The 23,253-nt window shown below is 43.5% G+C and overlaps 1 protein-coding gene across 1 annotated transcript in view; it reads right to left on the bottom strand.

Moving 5' to 3' along the window:
- The window catches only part of RNF24 (ring finger protein 24), an 80,536-nt gene extending 72,548 nt beyond the window's left edge, over positions 1-7,988 (bottom strand). Inside the window, exon 1 of the mRNA XM_012639259.1 lies at positions 7,963-7,988. The gene's annotated coding sequence lies outside the window, so the exon portion shown is untranslated. The remainder of the gene's footprint in view (positions 1-7,962) is intronic.
- Positions 7,989-23,253: the final 15,265 nt, after the last annotated feature.

Raw genomic sequence — 23,253 nt, 5'->3', positions numbered from 1 at the left:
TCGGGAGGCTGAGGCAGGAGGATCGCTTGAGCCCAGGAGTTTGAGGTTGCTGTGAGCTAGGCTGATGCCACGGCACTCACTCTAGCCCGGGCAACAAAAGTGAGACTCTGTCTCCAAAAAAAAGGAAAAAAAACCAAAAACACTGCAGCACCATTCACTCTCCAAACTTGAAAAAGAATTTTTTAAGGCAACATAAAGCATACTGATAGACAGCACTGAAGCTATTAATTTTGAGAATTCAATAAACACTGTCATAAAATGAACTGAATGCTAATTATACTTAGTGTGATATTTATACTCCTTTTGCCATCAATTAAACAATTATGACATTAAATTTGCTAAAGGAAATGAAGAACTGTATCTGATACAAGCACCTGTCTAATTAGGAAAACATAAGTAACAGACAAAATGAGAGACAGATTTTAAAACAACATACATAATTAACCTTCTATAGAAGCCTATAGTTTATATAGCAGCAAGCTTTATGACAAGATGAAAAATTTTTGTAATCCAAGTAACCAAAACTTTAGAAGAAGGAGATAACAATGAAAAGAACAGGCAAATCTCACTTTAAGACAAGTCAACAAATGAAAACAGGAACTGCATTAAACTTTCCCAGAGCAAATTCATAACTTAACACAATGTTTACTTATAATGCTATCTAAAAAGTGGTTTTCTTTTCCTTGTCACTGCAGGCTTGCTCCAACTCCATGGAGGGCCAGTACAACTCTCTGGTGTCAGACTATCCTTAGTGCAGATGGAGGGTGGCTTTCCCAAGTGTGGCCAACCAAAAACAAGGCCACTGGCCAGCTACTCCTGGGCCAGCTGGCATGGAACAAAGCGTCTGATTCCTACCTCCAGAGCAGAGGAGGCTCAGCCAGCTGGCTTTCAAAGGATTGCACTAGTTGGAGTGCTCACAATTCCTTTCAAACCATCTGGCATTTTTTTAGAACCCTCAATTTACCTAACACTACACTCTGAGGTCTGAATTGCTCAGATAATTAAAGGAATCCCCACTACCTACCTAGAGAAGAAAAGAAAGAGGCAGTGTTAACTGCTAAGTCAACTACTTCAAGAAACAATTTCTAAAACTAAAAACTGCCCTCACTTTTAGCTTATATATTATCTTAAAATCTAAAATATTCCCATGATTATTAAACAAACTTTCAAAATAAAAACAAACGCAAATAACAGCAGAATAAGCTAAAACAGACAATTTAACAAGCAGAAAAGTTATAAGAATCCCTTAAGGCTGGCAGGACCTGACTCTCCCTACTCTCAACTTCTACAGAACCTGTCTGTACCCCTCATGCAGCCCTCAGAGTAGACTTTGTATTGCTATATATATTTACCTTCCCAGAGAACAGTGTCTTATAGGTACTTTAAAAAAAAATCAGTTGATGATATATTGAGTGTATTCAAAGTTCCATTTCTAGAAATAAGGAAACTGAATGTGGAATAACATGAAGAAAGAACTTCATCTCTAAGCAAACCAAATAAACAAAGAACAGAACTTGGCTTGAAATGAAAATATTTTATCAAGTGATTAAAATGATTTATTAAATGACCAAACTGCTGGGAAGTGCTATCAGGTGCTCGTTTGTCAACTGTAGATCATTTTACCAATCTGCCACATGGGTAAGCTGGGGAATAGAGAGGCAAGGAGTCTGTCTACAGCCATACTACCCCGAATATGCCTGATCTCATCTGATCTCGGAAGCTTAAGCAGGGTAGGGCCTGGTTAGTACTAGGATGGGAGAAGCAAGGAATTATAAAAAAACAGAAAACCAAGAACGGCTGAGTCATATTCATAGCCAATATGCTCTAGGAGATATAAGTATTCTGAACAAAAATATTACAGAGACCAAGTCAGGGTCAAATATTATAAATTGGAGGAAGCTATAATAATTATAATTATTTTTTAATGAATTTACCCCCATGCCAAGTATTGAGTTTAGCATTTTACATTTGACCCACACAACAAACATATGAGGTAGGTACTATTATTATCTACCTTATAGATGAAGAAACAGAGAGGTTAGGAAACCTGCACAAGGTCATATGGCAAAAAGCAAAAGAGCTGGAATTCAACCCCAAGCAGTCTGATGCCAGAATCCTGGTGTGAGACTGCTAATATTAAATCATACTTATGCAAGAAGGTAATGTAATGTGGGAAAAAGTCAATCATTAGTATATTCTTATTTTTTCAACTCTTAAGTGTAGCAAAAAATGGTAATTTAAAAAAATGAAAATGGATTCTCTTGTTAGAAATTTTCGACTTTCCTTTTTCTGTCCATAAATATTCAACCAAATGGAAGTGCTGGAGTCTCTTTGAACCTATTCTGGTTTGGGCTACCCAGTTTGTGAATTGTTCTTTGCTCAATTAAATTCTGTTAAATTTAAACAAAAAGAAAAAAAAGAAATTTTCCAAATGCCAGAGCTATTTTATCAGGTTAAAAATGTCACTTGTACCTTTTTTGCCATATATATTGAGTAGGTACTTGTGCCAGCTGCTGTCCTAGAGGATAGTAGCAAATAGGACAGTAAATTCTTTGCCTTTCTGGAGCTGACCTTCCAGTGGGGATAAGAGACGAAAAAAGGTAGTCAACAACAGAATTTCAGAGAGTGATACATACCATAGAGGAGGCAGGGAGGAATGGTAAACTTCTGAGACATTTAACCATACAGGTAAACAGAAGGGGATAGAGGAAAGTTGGGGGAAAGTTGTTTGCTAAATTTTTTATTCTGTTTTTAAAGATGGGCAAAATCAGAGAATGTGTGTAGGATGACATGGACAGTCCCCTGGAGAGTTGCTAATGATGCAAGAGAGAGGGTACAAATGCAGGAGCCATGAGGTATGGAGGGGCTAAGAGGAGGAATTCGGTAGGGCAGAGAATTGGCCTCTGAGAGGGGAAAGACAAAAAAACAGGAGTCCTGGGCAGATTTTTAGATTTGGTGAGGGGAATATGAAGAGTTTCTGTCTGGTATCTTCTAAACCCTCAATGAGGTATAAGGCCAGCATACATGTGAGTGGAAGGGGTGGGCTGCTGATGAGTTTAAGGAGTGGGGAGAAGTTATGGAATAGTTATAGGCAGAAAGATCTTATTAGGAGCCAGTGGTAGCTTTGCTGGGTGGTGCTGAGTGTCCACTTCAGATTTTTGGTCATGAATCTGAAGTTCTCTAATAATATTCAGCCACTCAGGTACATTCATGGAAAAGCTACATGAATGATAAGGCAGCTGTAAATATAAAAATATTTTTTAAAATTAAAAAATTTTAAATTTAAAAAATTTAAAAGAGCAATTAAAGGATGTTTTAAAAATATGTATCTATGAGATAAACACAAAACACTTGACTATGTCCAATCAAGCCATGGTCTATGCAGCTCCATTTGTCTCTATCTTCTCATCACAGAAATTCTTACAATGTATCTGTCATATTTAGTAATGACATATTTAATCATGAAGCTTAAAGATAGTTTCTTTTTGGTCATGAATGGTTCTATCATTTCCTAAGGTGAATTTTTTTAAAAACACACCTGATAACCTTTACGTTGATTCTAGAGGTGATTTCATTTCACTGCTTGAAGAAACTCTCTCTGCTGTTAGCTGATATTTTCATTGATGATTACATTTAAAAGCAAAAAGCAAAACTTAACTACCACCCTCCCCCCCAATGAATACACACATCTTTAGTGCTTAATCTGAAAATGCCTGAACAGCTGTTTATCACAAAGCCAATGGGAAGGTATATGCTAACCTGATGGCTCTGGGCACCTAGCAGCACCAGGTGCATGCTGTTGATCATCCACAATGCTGGCTCAAGACCCAAAACACTCTGGGGAGAAGTCATGTTTGCACAGGTTCAAGGGGTAGAAACAAAGACCCCCACCTCTTGATGGAGGCACAAAGACTAGCATATTGGGTAAGATAGGGATGTGTGTGTGTGTACATATTATACATATATGTATAGTCATTTTTGAGAAATACAATCTGCCCCACAAGCAGAAGGAAAAAAAGACCTATACCAACGTGCATCATGAAATGTCAGGAACACCACGGATAAACCGAAGATCCTAAAATCTTCCAGTGTGAAAGAAAAAAGGGAATGGGGGATTAGAATGGCATTGGACTTCTCAATAGTAACACTGGAAGCTAATGAAACAATGCCTTCAAAATGGGAACATTAATTTCAATCTAGAATTCAACACCAAGCTAAACTACCATTCAAGTATGAGGGCAAAATGAAGGCATTTCCAGATACATAACTTCTGAATTCAGGAAGGAATTTCAGACTTTGTATGTACCCCTTCTCAGGAAGCTACTAAAGAATAAGACAGACAGAGAATCCAGGAAATAGAAGACCCACCATAGGAGGAAGGCCGAGGGAATTCCCAAGATGATGTCAAGGGGAAGTCTCAGGATGACGGACTGCTGTGCAGTAGTCCAGAGAGCAAACCAACCCAGACTGGGGTAGGAGAGGGAGGGCTCCAGCAGAACTATCTTCTGGGAAAAAGATATGAAACTGAGCGATTACCTGAAAACACTGAGGGATTATCAATTCTGTCATAGAGTTTGAGGATTAATTAGTGACTAATACAATGAAAACTCAGCAAATGAAAAACAAAAGAGGCAATTATTTAATTCAGGAAAAACAAAAGTTGCACAAGTAGGAAATGTGATAATAGTACCCTACATGGCTCATCTGTGAATAAAAGATACACTGTCACAATCATATAAATACTGAATACTGACTTAACTGGGAACTGTACACTACAGGTATGAGTAGGGGATGAAAGGATGGTTGTGTGGGACAGTTAAGTCCTCAGCTTTCAACACAGACCTTCATAGATGACAGCCAAAGGTAAAAGAAAAAAACAAGAAATAGCAGTATAAACATTAAAAATGAAATAAATATAAAGGTAAATACCAGAAGGAACTGCTAAGAGTTGCAGTGGTTGAACAATATAAAATTGCTAATTTTTGATCATTTCCCAATCTAAAAAATGACAATTTCATATGTCTCAGGCTAATACATTATATCATTACTACTGATTTTAGAATAAATTACCATTTGAAACAGAAAACAATTCTTAATAGAGAATGCTCAATGGAAAAAAAACACTTGCTGTTATCAGACATTGTTGGGAGGATAATAGATCCTAGTTTTGGTTAACAAACTTTTACTATATATGCTTTTACCATCACTAACATAACAATATTAGTATTCTAATGAATGTAAATAATATATTTACTGATAAAACAGCATTTAATATACTTTAATCTGTTTTGATAATATAAAAGTTATTTTAGAATTTTTCTTCAGAAATGCTAAACTATGAGTTGGTAAAGATTTTGATTAACAGAATGCTGAACAACAAGGCCAGGCTGTATTTAGGTTTCTTTGTTGATATAAAAAATAGCTAAGTCACTCTTGCAAAATTAAAGTTCCATGAAATTGCAATACCATGCAAGCCTATTTCAGTGATAATTCCGGTTATACTACTGTTTATCTTAGACTTCCCCTTATGATTTAAGAGTACTCCTAAAAAAAAAGTCTTATGCAGTCAAGACAGGCAGTCATAAATATATTGGGTTGCTTCAATATTAGTGACCCTAGTTAATAAAGCTCTGGTTTTTAAGTTAACTTAAATTAATTGATAATAAAAATTTAAATCATATATCATAAAATCAAAACTTCTCCAACTGAAAAATCAACTTTTACTGATTTTAACTCTTACAAAAAAAAATTTGAACATGATAACATAAGGTAATTGTTTTACCAAGAATAATGGATCCTGAGTCAACCAATGGATAATTCCTCCTTCAAATTAAAAGCAAATGTTTCAAACAGAGGGAGTATACATAAACAGATGCTATGAAAAACTGCTTAGTTTACACTTCATTCTGCATTGAAAACTACTAGCAATTAACATACTTGTGATTAAAAAATAATCTTAAAGAGAATCTTAAAGAAAACAGAACCCATCCAATCATTCATATCATCCAACATAAATGCCTCATTTTTTTTTATCACCATTATTTTGAATCACAATATTATAATCCAGGTGCCTATAATCTCAGCACTTTGGGAGGCTGAGGCAGGAGGACTGCTTGAGGCCAGGAGTTCAAGACCAGCTTGGGCAACATAGTGAGACCCTGTCTCTACAAAAAATTAAAAAATTAGCCAAGTGTGGTGGCATGCACCTGTAGTCCCAGCTACTCTGGAGGCTGAGGTCAGCGTATTGCTTGAGCCCAGGAGTTCAAGGCTGCAGTGAGCTATGACTGCACCACTGCACTCCAGCCTGGGCAACAGAGAGAGACCTTGTCTCAAAATAAATAATAAATGAAAATAAATAAAAATATCTAGGATGTGTGTTTTCTGTAACTGAGTTTAGCTAATTTCCATCACTGTGCAAAATTATAATGGCAAAAAAGAAACTGAAAATCATGCAACCAGAATAACAACTATCTTCTAAAATGTATATAATCTAGTTTAAAAACAAAATAGCAAGGAATAGCTGCAGCTATCACAATAGCCTCTTTTTAATTGGTCTACGACAAGCGTAACTCCTCATAATTTTACCAAGACAACAAAGTCAAGCAATCAAGCCAACAGAGCCAAAGTCTGTGGGAACCTACAGAACTTCCTTCTCTCTCTGAGGATGAGAACAATGAAAAAGGTGTTCTGTTTTCCAGTAGTCCTGTAAGAGGAGCCATTGAGCTGAGCTGTACAACCAGATAACAGAACACAGGAAAATTGAGATCAAAGCAAGGATGCATGCCAGGGTAATATGCAATAAAACCCTCTGCCAAAGCATTAAGCGGGGGAAAAAAAGGAGGCGGAGAGAACCTGCTGGACCACCTTCTTACTAACATAGAGAGGCAGGAAGGAACAAAATCTGCCTATACTGAGAAGCAGAGAAAAGTGTCCTAGGCGCACTGGAGTATTCCTATAGACGTGTATATGAGCATGTAGACATATCAACGAAGTAAACCCAGAAAGCAGTGTCCTGTATGTTGGCGTATTCCCATGTACACAGATACGAGAATATTACCATTAACTAAACCCCAAAAAAGCAAGTGTTCTAGATATACAGATAGGAGAATGTAGACACACATTTTCAATTAACAAAAGCCACTGATTTACAATGAGAAACAAGCTGTTTGAAATAACATCAGAGACAGAATTGGGTAAAGGTGTGATGAAGTTATATGTTTCCTCCACCCATTTTTTCCTTATGCCCTTTTGATAATCTTTGATTCTCTCATTTCATAGATGTCACACATACACACGCACGCACCCCATTAGGTCTCCAGAAACAAAGGAGGGTCCTTAATTCTCCAGCCTGTGAAAGCACACACGCCCCCTGCCCACAGATGATGACTTTCATTAATGAGTAAGCCGAGGCGAGAGGTCTCAACCCAGACCACTGCCATGCACACTGTGACAACCGGGCACGAGACAAGCGCCACAAAGAAAGGGGAGGCGTGGACCGGGACCAGGAAAACACTGCCACGCCGAGTCCCCCAAGGCGCGTTCCCACCGCCAATACCAAGGCAGCCGTCCTCGCCATCCTCCTCCTCGCCTCCAGGCTCATCCCAGCCGCCTCCCACGCCCGGAGACCCGACGCCAGAGCTCGGGTGAGCTCGGTGTGCGAGGGGCCACGAACCTTCCCCTCCGTGACCTCCCGGTGACAGCCCCGCTCCGCCCTTTGTGCAGGACTCACCCTCCGGCCCCGGGGACGCGCCAGACCCTGCTCCGCGTCCCTCCGCCATCTGGGGCGGCTGTCTCACCCCTCTGTCCCGCGCCGGGCCCGCCGAGGCGCCCGGGGAGTGTGTGGGGGAGGCTGGCGCGGGCCCGTGGTCTCCTCAGCATCCCAGACCCGGACCCGCCCCGTCCCTCAAGCTCCAGTCCGGGGGCGATGGCCCTCGGCGCCCCTGCCCTCGCTCGCTCACTTACTCGTGCGCGCCGGCGGCAGCGGCGGACATCAGGGACCGTCAGCGCTGGGCGGCGGGCTGCGGGCGGCCAGCGTCCATCGGAACCGAGAGCTACTGAGGTGGCGGCGGCAGACTGCGCGCGGCGGCCGCGGGCGAGGGGCGGGCCCGGCGGGGGAGGGGCGGGCGCCGCGCCTCTCATTCATGCAGCGGGGGCGGGGTGAGGGACCCGGATGCCCGGGTAGCCCCCGCCCACCTCGCTGAGGGCACGGTGGCTTCAGAGTCTGCAGTGCGCAGGCGCGGCCTCTACGGTCAGGCCTGGTCCCGCCCGGTTCTCTGGCGCTGTCTTGCCGGCGGAGCTGCGCCGCATAGGCCTTCTCCATCGACTGTTTAGTATTTTTGCATGCCCTACAAGCATTTTTAAAAGTGAAAGCTTGGGGAATTGATTCCACTCTTTCCTCCTCCCTCCAAAAAATCTGGAACGTCATATCTTTCCTGGCATCCAGCCTGACAGTCCCCGGGATGGGGGGGCGGTGCCCGTTAGTTTGATGGGGAGCCCGTGCACACCGCCCTCTCCTCCATCTGCCCCTCCTGCTGCACAGGTCCTCCCAGCTGAAAGCTGGAACTGCGGTGCTGGATGAGACCCAGGCTCTGCCCAGACAGTGGAAAGAAGTGTGTGCAACAAGCAGTGGGTTCTTTTTCTAGTCCTCTCGGCCTCCAGCTTCCATTCTGCAGGGCAGGCAAGAAATTGACTTCGTTTCAACGTATGAATTTTGGGGAAAAAAATAAAAAATAATAAAAAGAAATTGACCTCGGATTTTAGGGGGCTCAGCCCTTCGTATAATACCAAAGCCCAGAGTTTAATGTGGCTCCAGGGATATGGGGCTTTCTCTCTTGTATTTAGCAGGCAGTGTATTCTGCAGAGACACCCTGCCCCTTGGCTCTGCCACGCTGGGGCATGGAAATCTTGGGAGAGGCTGGGAGCCTGCCGCAGGCCTCACAGCCATCCCCTCTGGGGCTCCTCAGCCAAGTGTGGGGGCACCGCAGCTCAGAGCTTGTCCTAACGATTGCCCCTTTTTCCTCAGTCTCCATGTCCCCCTCAGAGGTTCTCTTTCCTTCTCTTACTCTCCTGGTCCTCTCACATAAACCATGAACAGCTAGCTCAGTGGCTTAACTTTGGGAAGCAAAAGTCATCATGGAAAGTGCCTGTAGGCACTCTGCTTCTGCATTGGCAAACCATAAACCACAAGGCAAGGGGTTACTAAAGAGGGAAACATCAATGAACATCTCGAGAAATGACCTGCTACCCAATAGTCACAGTTCCCCAAGGTGAGAGATGGGTGGAAGCATGTGCTGGGGACAGTGTGGCGAAAGGAAGGGAGTGGGAGACCCTGCTTCCTCTAGAGCTGCCTGTCCCGGGGGCTGTGGGCCCACGTCCTCCCTGCCACTCAAGCCGGGGAGCTGGGAGAACCCAGCCCTCTTTCTTTCAATCGTAGCAGTTACCAGGAGGGTGATCGCAACTCAGCTTGGCTCATACATCTGTCTGTCTGCATCAGGCCTCCTCATCTGTCCCCGGGGCTGTTGCAGAAGGCTCTATTCATTCTCATGCAAATCCATTCTCAGAACAATCTGCCCAAGTTTCTGTCTTTTTCTCTTTCCGTTCCCCATCTGGCACTTTGACCCTTATTTTCCAGCCATTTACAGAATAGCACCATGGCGTTTCACCCTCTGGTGACTGTGTTTCCTACTGTTCCCTCCACTAGGAAAGCAACATTTATCTAGCCACATGCAAAAGTCACTTTTTCCTTTAAAAATCCACAGGCTTTTCAGGGCAGCAGAAGTACTCTATATGATATAGTAATGGTGGATACAACATGTCATTATACATTTGTCCAAACCCGCAGACTGTACCACACCAAGAGTGAACCCTAACATAAATAATGGACTTTGGGTGATACTGATGTGTCAGTGTAGGTCCATCAATTGTAACAAATGTACCACTCTGGTGGGGGATGTTGATAATTGGGGACCTATGCATGTGTGGGGACAGGGCATATAAGTACCTACCTCTGTACCTACCTCTCAGTTTTGCTGGGAACCTCAAACTGCTCTAAAAATTAAAGCATTAGGAAAAGTCGCTTTTTTATAAAGTCTTCCTTCCTGCCCTCACTCATGGACAGACTTTCCTTTGGAATCCCTACCTGTGATCTGTACCCGCGTCTTTCTCAGCACCAGGTACCCATCAAGGTCACTACTCATTTGCATGTTTTCCTCTCTGCCAGAACATGAGCCCTTCAACAGCAGGACCAATGTCTCCTTAGCACCTAGTTGTGACAGGTGCACAGAGGACATGCAATGACTGTTGGTGGAGGTGATGCTAGCCAGGGAGGCTCCACAGGGAAAGAAAGTCCGAGCTCCTGTTCTTTCTCCTCCCTTCTTGTGCTTTCCTTCCCCCCGCCTCACCCCTGTGTTTGGAAACCTGTTTTGCTGTTTGTTTAGAAAGCTTAGCTAGTAATTCGCTGGTCCAAACAGATCGTAGGGTAGAGGGTGGAGTGGCTCCAGCTTCATGTCCTTTGTCCTTGTGAAAATTAGGAGAGAGAGGGAGGGAGAGGGGGACCCATTTTATTAAAATTTTGTTGAGGCATCAGCTAGCCCAATTGCCTTTTAAGGTCAGGGAGAATGTCTCCCCTTGAGACTGGACTAGTGGAACCTGGCCTCACAGTTTCTGCAAAATATAGCAGGATCCTGCCCTTGTCTCCCCAGTAGTGGGTTGTCCCTTATCCCCCTTGGGGAAAAGATCAGAATTTTTGGCCTCCTGTTGTCTCCAGCTGGAGATTCACCTGCTGGTCTATAATCATCTTTGCTTAGTGATGCACCAAGGTCTACTTACCCCAGACCACTCCCACACCCCTTCTGCAGGCAAAATGTGTGTGGTGGTAAGGTGTGGGTAGACACTTCTTTCTCTGGAGGGTTTAGGTGGGTATCCCAAAACAGCAGGCAGCCAGGGCTTGAAGTGGTGGCTTTCCCAACTAGCATATTCCCTTGTTCCACGTGATGGGCAGGGGCGGGGCGGGGAAAACGTCACCGTTTAGGGCTTCAGAGAATGTATCAGGATATCCCTCTTTCTCTTTGTCCTCCCTCTTCCTGTCTCTCCTCATCTCCTTCCTACATTATACCTCCTTTAAAGCATTTCCTTACCCCCAACCATCTCAGAAAACTCTGCCCCTACCCATATGGTCAGAAGTCCTTCAAGAATCCTCCTGGAAAAGAAATCACACCTAATTTTAAATCAAATGTCTCTGACTAATTTTGGAACAGCAGCTCTCTGGATGGTAACTATAGTAGGAACAAGGGCGGGTTTTAGTCATCTTTGGATCTGGCGCTCAATACAAGTTTGTTGAATGATTGCTTGACTGGTGAAGGCAAAATCAGTGTTTCAAACAAAGGCTAGAAATCAAGGGTTGCCCACAGCCCAACCCCTCTGCCCATCCTCCCCACTTGCTGGGGCCTGCCCATGTGTTCTGTTGAAAGATGGGCCCTTTCCAGAAAAAACATCCCTCTTGCCTGTCAATCACTTGACAGCTTAATTATTCAGGGCTCTAAATGACCCCCTTAAGGGTTGGCCATACAATGCTTTAAGCCCTTGTACTGGGCCAGTGGAGGAGACGCACCATATCTGTGAGAGCAGGAGGTGTTCCCTGAGCCCCTTCATCCAAGAATTCCAAGGGGACTCCTCCTGCCTAGGTCCCTCCTGATAGCCCTCCCTCCTCACTGCCCATGTGCGCCTCTCGCTGGGGTGAGACCCTGCCCATGGAGGGGTGGGATTGCTTCCCAATGTAGGATGTGAAACAGTGAGAGAAGGGGAGGAAGCATAGGTTCCTTTGTGCACAGTTCCTTTGGGCCTGGCCGTGTGTCCACCCATGGCCAACGAAGGAGGTGGGAGCCAGGGATTCTGTTTCCCTAGCCACCAACAAGCCATGTTGTCTTGCTGGTACACACAGGCCCAATGACATGGAGCTCCTGAAAATATAAATGTGCTGAGGATTCCATGTGGGAGTTTCCTAGCTGGGATCAGTGGCAGACACAGGAGAGCGGAGCCACAGTTTCCCAGGGGTGGTGACAACCTGCACGGAGTCACTTTTGGATTGGAGGACACCCATCTCAGGGTGGATTCTCCTAAGAGCAGACCTTGAGACAAGGATTGGATGTAGGTCCCAGGATATGGGAGTGAAGACATGGGGAAAGCAAGATATGGAAGGGAGAGCAGGCAATACTAAGATATGTTGATGGGTCAGTTACTGCCATGGGCAACCGGGACTCAGTCCTACTGTGAAGCCACTGAGAAACCTTGTGGAACAGCCTTTGGTGTTGTCTTCCTGAATACTGAAGAGGCTGGAGTATTTATCCACTGACTTCAATCTCCCCATCAGGGAACTTTCAAGTTACATCTGTGAAGCAAAGCAAGCTGTCCAGCTCAGCTCCTCAGCTGTGGTTACACTGCTCCTGCCACTGCCATCACCTTGAGAGCACTACCATCATCACAATTTCTGCCTCTCCAGTTTCTCCTACCCCAGTGTGTCACTGCCTTTTCTCTCTGCTGGGTTCTCTTAAGTCTGAGCTTGAAAGAGGAAGAAGTGTAGTGGAATGATATCATTGCCAAAATCTTGTTCTAAGAAAAAGGATCTGTGGTGGTTTTCTTCTTCCTCCATTTCAACCTATCCAGTCTACCCAAATAGCTCTCAATCACCATCACCTCATCCCAAAGCAAGGGGCAGGAAAGAGGGACAGGGCAAGAAAGCAGGCAGGCTTTCTGGAATGACTTCTATCATCACAGAGTCATAGATGCAGAGTTGGAAGAGATGAACTCTCTCATTAGGATGAGGACACTGTACAGAGAAGGAGAATCCTCATCTTTTGCTTTTCCTGCTGCTGCAGCACCTCCTCCAGGCAGGCTTCCCTGGTTTATCTTGACTTCCTATCCTTCCAACCTATATCATCACAATCTGGACTCAGACCTTTATGCCTTCAAAGGATGGCCCAGGCTGTGACTCAGGGAAGAAGCTTGGACTCTGTAGGGAAGCAGTATCCTCCACGGGGAGACACAGCTTCTATCCCAGGCCCTTAGCTCCATTATTGAGAGTTTCTTACTTGCCTGTCTGTCATCTAAAGGGGCTCACAAGAAGGAGAATGCCAGCAGGAGATGTCTTCCTAATACCACTGGAGGTTTTTTCCAGGTTAAGATGGTGCATTGAATCCACATGTCTACTTTTGCTTCTCCTGAAACTCACTTAAAAGTATTATTATATGAAAGGATTTAAAAACAAAATAAAACAAAACATAAACTTGTGAGGACAGAGAGAACAGAAGAAGAGACAATAGCAAAAAAAAAAAAAAAAAAAAATGGAAGCTGGAAAACAGATGGTTGTGTGGTAATTGACTTAGCAGGCCCGAGAAAGCTTAAACCTGGGGAAAGTTAAGAACAGTCCTGTTTTTGCAGCAAAATCCTAAAAAAAAATTAAATAAATAAAATAAATAAATAAAGGAATTGGCAGTCTTAGATACCTCTGGTACTGAGCGAGCCAAAATCAGAACTGGGTGAAAGGTGATTGGGAAGCAGTTAAAGTCTTAGTTCCTCTCTCCCACCCTCCATGCTTCAGGCCCCTCCCTCGCCAGGCAGAAGGCTGGAGATTTAGTCTGGGGAGAGAGTAAAACAAAGGATCTCTGCGCTCAGGACACTAGGTAGCGTGTGGGAAACAGAGGCATTAAGTGAATATTTCCTCACTGCAAGCTGAGATCCTTGACTTTCTCCTCTGCCGACTTCCCCAATCACTGGCAGCTACACTCCTCTCTTCTCTGGGAACTGTGAGCAGCTATTATAAAAAGAAAAGAACTAAGGATACAGGCATTCATTTCCTATAAATGACCACCCACGTCTCCCTACAGTGCATCTCTGGGTTGACAAGCCTGACTCCTGCACTCAAGGCTTTTCAAAAAGCTTTTTAAGTCTTTACTCTCAATCCTGAGCAGGCAGCCAAAGATCATGTCTTAGGTTCCCCAGAAACAGAGGCTGTGATGGGGATTCAGGTGCATGTGATTTATCGAGGGCAGCTTTTCGGAAGAAGCTCTCCCTTCTACTCCCAGATGCAGCCTGGAAGGAAACTGAATGAGGATGTGGTCTCAGCTGGAGTCTAACCTCAATCTAATCCACAGAGATCCCTGGAGTGTGAATTACACTACAGAGTTGATCTCACCTTGAAGCAAAAGGGCAGTTTTTTGTACCCATATATTAATCAATCATTGGCTATGGGTTGCCAGGGAGGAGGCCATAACTTCTCAGGCAAGGCAGTCCTGGCTAAGGACAGTTCTCTGGAGAAAGGGGGGCAGCTCTGATCCATTATTGACCAAGACTCACAGCAGCTGGGGGTATGGGCAGGACACCAACAACATCTACTCTAGGTTACCAGATTACCAGATATCCGAGGAGAGCTGCTAACGTGGAAGACAGAGAACAAATAATAATAATAATAAATTAAAACAAACAAGCAAACTAACAAAATAAACAGAAAAAAGCAAGCTGGAAGGAAACCAAGACTTATTCTCAAGGATAAGAAATGACATTACATCCATGAAACAAGAATAAGATGCTATTTTAAGACAGGAAACAAAAATAAGCTTTAAAATTAAAACACAAACACACACACTCAACAGCAGAAATGAAAAAACTCAATAGATGGTTTGGAAAAAAGGTCTGGAATATCTCACAGAAAATAGATCCAAAAGACAAAACAATGAAAAACAGGAAAGAAAAGATGAGTAATGTAAGTGCACTAGTCCAGAAAGTTTAACATCTGAATAACAGACATTCCAGAAAAGGAGGGAAGGAAATCATCAATGTGACAATTCAAGAAAAATTTCCTAAACTGAAAAACATAAATTGTGAGGTTGAAAGGGCCCACCATATGCCTACCTAATTCAATGGGGGAAAAATAGGCCCAATGGAGGCACATAATTGTGAAATTTCAGAACCCATGGGACAAAGAAAATTTCCCTCAAGCTTGAATAAAGAAAAAAATAAGTCATATAACAAGTCTCAAGAATCATATTGGCTTTACTTCTCTTCACTGTTCCAGCAACACTGGAAGGTAGACTACTAGAGTTATATCTTCAAAATTCTGAAGGAAAATCATTTCCAATCTAGAATTCCATACCCAGCCAAACTATCAATCAAGAAATGAGTAGAAGGAAGACAATTTCAGATACGCACAATTTCTTGCTTCCTTTTCGAGGAAGTAACCGAAGGATGTACTCTACCAAACCTAGTGAATAAACCAAAAAGGCACAGGATCCACTTAGGATGATTGGAGCAGAGAGACTCAAGAGACAGATATGTTAAAGACTGTCAAGATGACAACTGTTATTGTGCCATCTTTATAACCAGTTTTTCTCAGTGGCACAGACTTTCGCAGTAAGTTAGCTGAAAGATAGACATTCCACTTATTACTGGAAAGAGCACTAGCATAATACTATTGAGACTTGGTTCCAGGCCTGGCTGTGTCTTGAAGTAGTTATGAGACTTGGGCCAGTCATTTTCCCTCCCTGGACCTCAGGATCATCTTCTGTAAATGTCAAGGATGGACTAAGTGAATTCCATGTGTTTTAAAGGCTACTGTGCCTCTGTGAAATTTATTCTTCATGGTACTGTATACAGTTCTACGGGTTTTGAAAAATGCAGTGAACCATGTAAGCACCTCCACTACGGAATAGTTCCATCACCCCTCAAAATGCTCTCATGCTACCCTTTTGTAGTCCACCCCTTGTCTTCCCCTTAACTCCTGGTAACCACTGATCTTTTCCCCATCCCTGTAGCTTTACTTTTTCTAGAATGTCATATAAATGGAATCATATAGTATGAAGCATTTTGGATCTGGCTTCTTTCATTTCACACAGTGCACTTGGTTTGATATAACAACCAGCAGTTACCACTGATCTTGTTTTTAGTTCTCCCCCAAAGTGGATGCTGAGACAAGAATTCAAGTGCAGGTAGGTTACAGAAGAGATGATCCCAGGAAGCACCAGTTAGCAGAGGGAGGAAGTGTAAGAAGCCAGCACAAGGTGTGTTGGCAAGCGAGTTACCACTGTGGGAAATAAGCTCAATCCCCCTGGGGACCCTGGAATCCAGTGCAGAACACGCACGTCAGAGTGATCTGGCACAAGGGGTGAAGAAGCCGGAATATTTATCTACCAACTCCCTGTTTATTAGTAGTTGAGGGCTACTTCTTAGGGCCTTAGCTCTCCAGCACTTGTGGTTTGCCCTGTACATGGACCGAGCATGTTCCTGTGGCCAGAAATAAAAGTCCTCAAGCAGGAAGTGACAGGTGTTCACACAGCAGGTTTCAGTGTACAGAGGTGAATGCCACGGGTGATGTGTGAGATACTGGCAGCATCAGCTACTCCCCGCCTCTCCGATGAAAGAGTGAAACCCTCATATGCCACAAAGCAGCTGCAAGGAGCAGTCTTAGGAGCTTCTCAGGTGGGGGCCTGAGAAGACAGCCAAGACAATGAACCCAAAGCTGCACTGGAAGAATTCTAAGAGTGGGGCTTTTTGCTTTGGGGGTAGGCAAGGGTCTCTGAAAGGAAAGACTCCCCTACATGAGGGGGATGGGGGCCCCCCAGAACACAGGACCATGTCCCCACTGCTGAATCCCACCTATGCCACCTACTTCCCCATTAGAGTCAATCCCCTGATGTGAACAGCAGAGTCTTTGTCTACAGACAGTAAAACCGGCTTGTATTACTTAGGAAGAATCCTTAACTTCTTTCTTTTAGCAAATTATTGGTGTAACAGACATGCATTTCAGCAGAAAAATGTAGACATAAAACACATATCCTTTAATTTTCCACAACTTAAATTGAGCTCAATGTCTATCGTAAGCCCTATTCTGGGTTGATTTTACCTTAGGCTCGGTTGGGGGCATGTGCCCAAGTTTCTGGGAGGCTTCCAGGAATCCAAAGCATTGGTAGATGGGCTCTGGTCTGCGTCATTACTGGCCACATCAGCATCGTATGGGATATGTTCTTTTGATCTTGTCTTTGGTGGTCAGTTTACACAAGTGCTTGCTGGCCCCACCCTTGTCCCTGACTGCATGATTCCCTGGGGGCTGGCTGTCACTCAGCTAACTTCTGTACCCCTCCTGATGCACAGTGTAGTCTAATGTGACGGGCTTAAGTCTGTCATTTTCCCGCATTTGTTCTTTTTCTTTGTTTCTCTTTTTATTTGGCCTTTCTGTATATTACTTGAACATTTTAAAAGAATTCTATTGATTTATCTATAATGTTTTTGAGTGCATACTGTTGTGTAACTTTTATAGTGACTGCTGTAGGTATTACTATACACACATGCACACACATACACACCCCCATCCATTGTCGCAGTCTATTGGCATCAACATTTTACCAACTTGAGGGAATTGTAGAAACCTTACCTACCCTCTAGGTCCTTTTACTGTTGCTCATGTATAATATAATCGTCTTAAATATTTCCTCTACATATATTGAGAACCACATTAGACAGGGTTATAATTTTTGCTTCAATCATACACAAACTCAAGAGATGGAAAGTCTATTGTATTTACCCATATTTTTTATCTTTGTTCTTTCTTCTTTCCTGTTGTTCTAAGTATTTCTTCTGTTATCAATTCTTTTCTCTTTAGAGAACTTTCCTTAGACATTCTTTTAGAGGAGGGCTTCTGGCAACACTCTCTTACTTACCCTCATCTGAGAATGCCCTGATTTCCCCTTCACTCTTGAAGGATATGTGAACTGGATATAGAATTCCGGGTTGACAATTCTTTTCTTTCAGCACTTGAAAAATGTCATCCTCCTTCCTTCTGGTCTCTATGGTTTTGGATGGAAAATCTGTTGACACTCTAATAGTTTTCCCTTTGTAGGGAATACATCCTTTGCACTTTCAAGACTTTTTTTGTCTTTGGTCTTCAAAAGCTTGACTATGAAGTGCCTTGGTTTTAATTACTTTGGATTTATTCAATTTGGAGATTGCTCAACTTTTTGAATTTGTAGTTTTGTGTCTTTTTACCAAGTTTGGAAACTTGAGCCATTATTTATCCAAATACAGTAGTTTCCCCTTATCCACGGGGGATATGTTCCAAGACCCCCAGTGGATGCCTGAAACTGTGGGTAGTACTAAACCCTACATATACTATGTTTTTTTCTATATATACATACCTGGGATAAAATTTAATTTATAAATTAGGCACAGTAAGAGATAATAACTAATAATAAAACAGAATAATTATAGCAATATGCTATAATAAAGGTGGTGTGAATGTGATCTCTGTCTCTCTCAAAATAGCTTATTGTACTATACTGTGGGTAACTGAAACTACAGAAAGGGAAACCATGAATAAGGTGGGGGGACTACTGTACTTTTCAGACCCACACTTTTTTTCCTCTCCTTTTAGAACTCATATGATACGAAAATTAGACGTTTTGTTATAGTCTCACTGGTTACTTGGGCTCCCTTCTTTCCTTCCTTTTCTTTTCTTTTTTTTTTTTTTGAGACAGGGTCTCACTCTGTTGTCCAAGCATAGCTCACTTTAGCTTCAAACTCCTGGGCTCAAGTGATTATCCTGCTTCAGCCTACTGAGTAGCTAGGACTATAGGCATGCATTACACCACCTAATTTTTTTTTTTTTTTACACCACCTAATTTTTAAATTTATTTGTAAAGATGGGGTCTTATTATGTTGCCCAGTCTGGTCTCGAACTCCTGGCCTCAAGCAATTCTCCTGCCTCAGCCTCCCAAAGTGCTGGGATTATAGGCATGAGCTACAACGCCTCCTTCTTTCCCTCCTTTCCTTCCTTCCTGTCCTTCCTTCCCTTCCTTCCTCTATTTTCTCTCTCTTTTCTATCTCATTCATTCACTCTTTCCTTTGTTGAGTTTTCTGAGTTTTCGCTGAGTTTTCCATTTCAATTATTGTATTTTTCAATCCTAAAATCTCTGGTTTATCTGTTCATCTTTATATCTTCTATTTCTTTGCTGAGATTTTCTATACCTTTACTAAGACTTTTTAGTTTTTCATTTGTGTCTAGTGTGTTTGCAAGTTTTCAGTGGAGCACTTTTACCATTTTAATGGCTGCTTTAAAATCCTTGTCAGGTAATTTTAACTTTTGTGTCATCTTGGTGTTGATGTCTGTTGATTGTTTTTTTTTTTTTTCATACAAGTTGAAAGTGCTGACTCTCCATAAGGTCTCCCTTGATCCTACCCATCTGGGAGATGGAGGAGTGCTTCATTAGTGCCTGGTGGAGGTGGGAGTCCTGGGTCCCCAAATAGTTTCTACTGAGTGAGGGTGGGAGGGGCTTCTATAGGGTATACAGAAGGATCAGTATATGGGATGAAGGGCCTGGCTACCTACTCAGCCTTCTCTGACATTCCCGCCGGGGGCCTCCTTTCATCCTGGTGAGGGTGGATGTCCTGGCTCCCTGATAAGCCTTTGCTGGTGGGGTGGGGGTGGGGCTGTGTTTTTTGTGTGGGGTCTGGCTGTAGTAGAACATGTATTGTCTAAAAGTGTTCTGTCTTGCTAGGCTACCCCTTCTGTGGTCCTTTGATAAGAGAGAGCAGACTTTTCTTGGGGCTTTATTTTTCATCTACATTGGTTGGCATCTCCGGGTTGTGGCCAGTACCCAGTGTGACATACATGAAACAAAAAAGAAAACCCATGGAACTTACTGTCATGTCATCCTTCAGGCTTGCACGTCCCTGGCTGGTCTGTCTTCTTCTCTACTTTTCAGTCTTCTTATGTTTGTTTTATATGTAATGTCCAGGCTTCTTAGCTGTACTTAGCTGGAGGAATAAGGAAAAGTATTAAATACTCTATCTTTCTAGAAGTGAAAGTCCCTCTAATAGACTTTGGAACTCAGAAAAGATCTAGGAACCAGATGCCAAAAGGTATAATGAATGAACTCCGTGCATATGAAGTTCTAGGACAGGCAAACTAATTTATGATGATAGAAATCAGAATAGTGGTTACCTCTGGGAGCTGTGGCCTGGGAGGGAGCAGGAGGGAGCCTTCCTAGACCCAGATTGGGATGAAAGTTACATTGTTGAATATGGATGTAAAAATCCGTTAAGTTGTTCGCTTAAGATGTGTGCACTTTATAGTACGTATTCTACACCTCAATAAAATGGTTTCATAAGGTGCGGGAGGCTCCTATTTTACTTTTTCTGCTTCATTTCTCCCATGAGGCAATGAGCAGACCATGTTCTAGTTGATGGCCAAATGAGGGACAGGTCACAGGCTAACCAAGAAATACCAGAAACAAACAAACAAATCTCGTTAGTACTTTGAAAGTATTATTTTGCTCCACTGGTAACAAAGGTATGCTAAGTGGTCACTCTGGAAGGCATTGAACGTGACTGTAAGGGTGGGGTCGGGGCAGAGGAGAGACCAGCCCAGCCCCCTGCATCCCTGTGGTCCATGGACACTTTTAATCTTTGAGAGTAAGAGGAGCCCAGTGCCTAAAAGGCTTTTCTCTCCCCCATCTCCTCTCTCCGTCTCTGTGCTGCAGTAAGTCAAGGACAGGTTCCTCTTGACAGGTTGTCTTTGATTCACCTGATTTTGCCCATCAGGTGAGGTCACTGTCAGCCTCAGGACCACTCTCCCACCTGCTCACCTGGGAGATGTGCTCCCTGCAGTGCAAATGTGGTTCCCTTCCAGTGGAAGCTGAGGTTCCCCGTCAGGGCTTGGAGGGGACCAAGGAACAGGGGAAGCAGGGCAGGCCAAGGGTCCAAGCTGGGGGGGGCTGATGACTCAGGTCCTCCCCTGAGTGATGCTGGGAAAGGAAGCTTGTTTCCTGAGCACCTGTGATGTCATGTGCACTTTCATACAGGCTAATTAATCCTATAGTGACCTTCAGATAAGGAAACTGAAGCGTAAAAGAATTTAAAACCAGGTCTAAAAATGAGGGAAATAGAAAATCACCATTAGGTAAACCCTACAGTAATAATAGTTGCAGATAAGATCCACTAACAGTTGCTAAAATTAGTGGGTGAAAATTTGACGAGAAACAAAATTTCAAAGTATCTCCTAGGTATATTTATTAATTATAAGGGAAAAAATCTAGGTCATTGAAAGCTATTTAAAAAATAGCACAAGGCATATAATAAAAGATCAAGAGATTAAAAAACTAAAGAAAAAATAAATACCAGATGAGAAAAAAATTTAAAAAATTTTAAAACTATAAAGGAAAAAATATGAAAGTGAAGAAACCCAGTAAAGACCACCTTAACCAAGTGATCAAGGTTAATATCACTAGTAATAACCCATACAGACCTTATTATGTACTCCAGACATGTTGCACTGAGACAGGAACGATATCACCTCTTGCATCAATCTAATCATGCTAAAGCACATTGAGGTGGGATTCCATGGAATCCTACCAAAGTGGCAGGATTAGAACCCAGAGCCCCTACTCTTTTCACTCTAGGCAAGAAAGGTATGGAGGCCAAGGGTATGTGGATCTGTCCTATCTGGAGGGTTGCACTGCTGACTGGACATGCACCCACCTCACTGCTTGGGACTCACTGCCACCGTGTGCTGTGTGGCTAGAATCCACATGCCTGCCTGAGGCCTTTCTCCAAAGCAGGAAGGTGGTTCTGTCTACGATGGCCAGAGACCAGAACACCTTCCCACACTCCTTCACAGCCTCAACCAATGACCAAGGGGAGTAAGTGCATAAACACCCCAGTTCCCTTTCCTCCTCTGGTAGGGTGTTCCACACTGGCTCTCAGACTTCTGTGGGATTGCGCTCTAGTTGCCCACAGGTGGTAACTTGTTAATAACGCACCTGTATTGACTTCCTTCCCTTCCCTGTCTCACTTTCCCGCTCCCCTACCAGTGTTTCCTGGTGTTGCTTCCCAGTTACACTACTTGAATCCAATTCCTTGTCTCAAAGTTGGCTTCTGGGGGAACTTAAACTAAAACACCTGCTGAAGGACATCACAGACAAATTGCACCCAGCAAAGTCATCTATGCATGGGCTGCCACAAACAGCTGCCCGGGCTGTGCACTGCATAACTATTAGAGTTGTACAAATTGGTGCCGGTATGAGTTTCCTATTGCTGCTGTAACAAATCAGTTTAAAATAATACCAATGTGTTATCTTAGAGTCCTGGGGGTCAGAAATCCAAAATGGGTTTCACTGAGCTAAAATTGAGGTGTTGGAAAGGCTATGTTCCTTCTGGGGCCTCTAGGAGATGGCCTGTTTCCTTGCCTTTCCAACTTCTTCAGCCTTCCTGCATTCTTTAGCTTGTGGCCTCTTCTACCATTTTCAAAGCCAGCAATAGAACGTCTTCAAATTCCTCTCTTTTTCTCTGTCACACACACGTTTCTTTGTCATTGCACCTTGTTTGAGGACTCTCTTGCTTCCCTCTTTCCTTTATAGGGACCCTCGTGATTACATTGGACCAACTTGTATAATCCAGGATAATCTCTTCCTCTCACGATCCTTAAACACATCACATCACATCACAGAGTCCCTTATGCCATGTAAAGTAATATATTCACAGGTTCTGGAGATCAGGATGTGGCTGTCTTATCATTATCCTGTCTGTCACAGTGCCCATGGCACAGGGTCCAGAATAAAAGTGGCTCTAGGTTGGCAGCACCTGCCCAGAGGAAGCCAGTGCTGGGGGGTGGGGAGAGGGTGGTGTAAGGGGCTATGACCTAAATGGAGAAATACACGGAGACATATTTCAGTGGTTACACGGTGCGTGGGTGTGTGAGTGTGGGTGCCTGCGTCTGGGGGGAAGGAGGTAGAGGAAGCGGGATGAGGGTGACAGCAACCAGCAGGCTGGAAGGAACATGAGGAACAGTATGCAGACAAGTAGGGTGGGTCTACTTCTGAGGAAGTGGGCCGGGCTGGGGTGGGGCCGCAGAGAGGCAGGGCGAGGGTGGAGCCCAGGGATTTTATAGAGGGGAGTTTTAAAGGCTGCCAAGAATGTGCACGTGAAGTCAAAAGAGAGGAAGAGAGTGTGGCCTGGAGCTTGGGTCAACCCAGACGGCAGGTGGGGCAGGTGGGGCCTGTCCCATGGGATCACAGAGAGTGAGGAGGGAGCAGGGAGGGGAAAAAGAAAGAGAAACTAACTTTGTTACGGGAAATGGGGCTGTGGTTTCATGCTTGGAAGTGCCTGTGCGCCATGAGTATAGGTGTAGGGTTTGGTAACACTTGGGAGGAATTATAAATCTGGAATTTCTATAAACCCTTTGTCTCCTATTGAAAATCCTCTGTGGGTACCAAA

This window comes from Propithecus coquereli, unplaced genomic scaffold, assembly GCF_000956105.1.
Source record: "Propithecus coquereli isolate 6110/MARCELLA unplaced genomic scaffold, Pcoq_1.0 Scaffold139, whole genome shotgun sequence".
NCBI lineage: Eukaryota > Metazoa > Chordata > Mammalia > Primates > Indriidae > Propithecus > Propithecus coquereli.
The sequence above is the reverse complement of the archived record's forward strand: the minus strand, read 5'-3'. Positions and strand labels throughout refer to the sequence as shown.